Genomic DNA, 3397 nt, shown 5'->3' with positions numbered 1-3397 from the left:
AGGGAAGTAAATGTTGTGGGAAGAAATAGCCAGGGAATTGTTATGGCTAGGCTTGTATAGGCCCGAGGGCCGATAGCCTTGTACAAACTTATGAACCTATAAGATCTGAAAATCACTTATCCAAGTTGAGAGACCTAAACTCCCTGCAGGCCAAAACCTTTACTCTTTCACTGTAGCTAAACTCTGGAATGCCCTTCCACCTTCTCTCCGGACTATAAATAATGCCCCATCATTCAAAAAATCACTTCAACAGGTCTCCTCTCAATAGCTATGCCCTTGCACTATCCCAAGTAACCTGATCCCTGACTTGACTTCTCTCTCAGATACCCATACTCTTCTTCACTCTCCCTATTAAGTATTCACCCTTAATTACAGCACAGTGTGCCTTATCCTGCCTCACATGGTGTGTAAAAAAATTGTTATGTGTAATTATAATCTGTCTGCTATATTGAATACCTTGCTAAGCATCCAAGTCTTCCATAAATATAGCCATACATTGTCTAAATTACTGTGTTACTTCTGACTCTTATATCGTTACTCAGTAATCTCCCAAGTGTAGTACCTTGCAGTTAGTTCTGTGCAGCTTTGGGCGTGTCTTAACTGACTGGCAGGGGAAAATTGAGTTCAATTGACAGGCATGGAAATTTCCACATTGTGTATACTGTGCCATCATGTTTTATTTTAATACAAATAGTACTGTCCTGCTGTTACAGTTTCAGAAGTTTTAATAGCTCAATTTATAATTAACCTGTACAATGTTTTTCCTTAATATTATAACTGTGTGATTTGTGTATTGCACTGATAACTTCTGTAGCTTTGTGCACTGGTTAATTTACCTAGACTCTGTAACTGCTAATTTGACCTGAGTTATCTGGTAATGATTTTATTTACATGATTATGTTTAGCATTGATAGATTGCTATTGGTAGCACTGACTCTGTAAATGGTGAATAGAGAGGAAGAAGGACCTGAAATTGCCAGTCCGTTCACTGCATCGTTATCAAATATAAAAACCTTTTAAGCACGATACAAGCTTAAATGTCAAGATTACACGTTTTTCCGATTTAATTCAAATTGTAATCACAATGTTCCCCATTCAGAGCACTTACCTATATGAATACAATCAGATTGCTAATAACTTTCCAGAAACAAACTTTGGAGATTAGCTTAAACAGTGGTTATTTTACAGATTAGTACCTCGCAGGATGCGCAGTAGCAAATCCCGCCCCGACACGCCCCCGGCCGGGCTACGCAATATTGACATGAATGTCATCCTCATAACACCATGTTTTATACAACTAATTACTGTAAACAAACACAACGTAAATTGTTCTTATTATTTCCCCACTGTAGACTGGTCAAGGAGTTGGTAAATATAAGTAGGGGGGTGAGCATTTATAAAAGTGGTTTTCGTTGTGTTTTACGTAGTACCTGCGAGGGACTTCTCTGTAAGATAACCAAACTGTAAAAGAAGGTGTACATCACGTTACTTAAAGAAAACCGATTTAAGAAGGAGTTCGTTTTAGTAACCTCAACAAGAGCAAACATTCAGTTTGGTTGGTTATCTTAGAGTACTCCCTCGCAGGTACTATGTAAAACACAACGTAACCCTGTTTTTGCAGGGGGGCAGGCCCTCCTGCACCCCCCTACTTATATTTAACAACTCCTTGAACAGTCTACAATGGGGAATTGAATTGGAATTCGCTTTCTTGCTTTTACTGCAAGAAAGCACTGCATATGTAACACATTTCACATTTGAAGTAGCTGTCGATGCTGGCCTTGACAACTACACCTGTCTGTCAGTCAAAACTGCCAATCATGCCAGACACGCCCAAAGCTGCGCAGTACCGCCCGCGAGGTACTAATCTGTAAGATAACCGCAACAGTTTTTCTGACTTATTTAACGGTGTTTCAGCTAAACACCTAAATATTTGCGGGCCTTGGATATTCATACCGATGCTACCTTGCCACGGCAGGAGCCATGTGAATAATTCATACCGTGGGTCCGCACGGCTGGAGGCGTGTTTGGGGCAGGATTTGCTACTGCGCATCCAGCGACGTACTTCACTTGGAGATTACCCGTTACTCTTGTATATTGTTAAATGCTGTTATTAACTTTCTAAACAAATTCTTTATGTACATTGTTTTTGAAGCGTTTCTTCCCGGGACTCCACTGAAAATGGACTCACACCAGCCCAGTGGACTTTCCTGGTTAACAAAAGCAAATAAATAAAAAATAAATATATGTCAATATTTTGTAACTTCAGTCGTTAGGTCGTGTGATTTACCAGAAAAATCACACATTTTATGAAGAGCACAAAAATATGAGGCAAAAACCTGGATAGTTGAGAAAAATGCTTTTGTATTGTGCCAAACTATACAGCGAGACGTTTTCTTTTTAGTTTATAGACAAGGGATCGCGGTGTTTTCTGCTTATCTCTCAGAACTTTATAACACTTGCGTAAAATCTCTTGAGGCTTTGCATATTATCTCGTCCACATCTCTTGCTCAAAAAGCAGAAGTAAATCTAAAAATAATGGATAGATAACCCATTACTATACGCATATCTCATGCGCTTTCCTCATTAGGAGTCTTAAAAAAGTTAATGTTTGAAGCGCATGCTTCCGTGCATTCCGTGTTAGGCAAACGGCTCCTGCGGTAATAGTCCGCCAACTCGGTTAACAAAATGATAAACAGATACAAAATAGCTCCTCACCCATCACCAGAGTTAATCATGTATTCCTGTTTATGTGGGAAGAGTAATGGCTTATAAAGAAACGAATGAAAATAATAAATGCCCTGAGAGTTTACAAGTGTAAAGGGTGTGTGTGTACATATTCATAAAAGACTTGGTCTTCATCTGGTAGCTTAACCTGTACAATAGCGGCCTATTAAAAACACAATTTCAGCTTTTACTTTTGTATTAAAAGGGTAGTCCGGTACTTTGCACAGGCTGTACGGTTTCTATGCAATTGCACTTCCATACACGTGCAAGATTTACTATAAAATACATTCCATACTAGTACAAAAAAGGTAGCTTGGATCAAATACATTCCACAGTGCAAAAAAAAAAAAAGTAGTCGTCCCTGGGTGGGCTCGAACCACCAACCTTTCGGTTAACAGCCGAACGCGCTAACCGATTGCGCCACAGAGACAGTAATGTAACGTGCTATACACTCCCTCAGATACATATTAACAAGGCAGAACTTCTATACTTATAACTTGAATTACAGCACACCAAGTGGAGATTAACGGGCATTTCAAGTTTTCTTGACTAAACACTATCCACGTGCTTATCAGACAGTCAATCCCGTATCAAAAGCCTACAGTGCTTACTTTTAGGCCACAGCATTCAGGTCCCACGTATTCTTCGTTAAGCACCGTAAACATTGCAAGTC

At 39.5% G+C, this 3397-nt stretch overlaps 1 non-coding gene across 1 annotated transcript; it reads right to left on the bottom strand.

Moving 5' to 3' along the window:
* Window positions 1-3080: 3080 nt before the first annotated feature.
* TRNAN-GUU lies at window positions 3081-3154 on the bottom strand. Its single transcript has one exon. It is a non-coding gene; the product is annotated as a tRNA-Asn (tRNA).
* Window positions 3155-3397: the final 243 nt, after the last annotated feature.

This window comes from Protopterus annectens, chromosome 5.part1 (assembly GCF_019279795.1).
Source record: "Protopterus annectens isolate FY-2018-M chromosome 5.part1, PAN1.0, whole genome shotgun sequence".
Classification (NCBI taxonomy): domain Eukaryota; kingdom Metazoa; phylum Chordata; order Ceratodontiformes; family Protopteridae; genus Protopterus; species Protopterus annectens.
The sequence above is the reverse complement of the archived record's forward strand: the minus strand, read 5'-3'. Positions and strand labels throughout refer to the sequence as shown.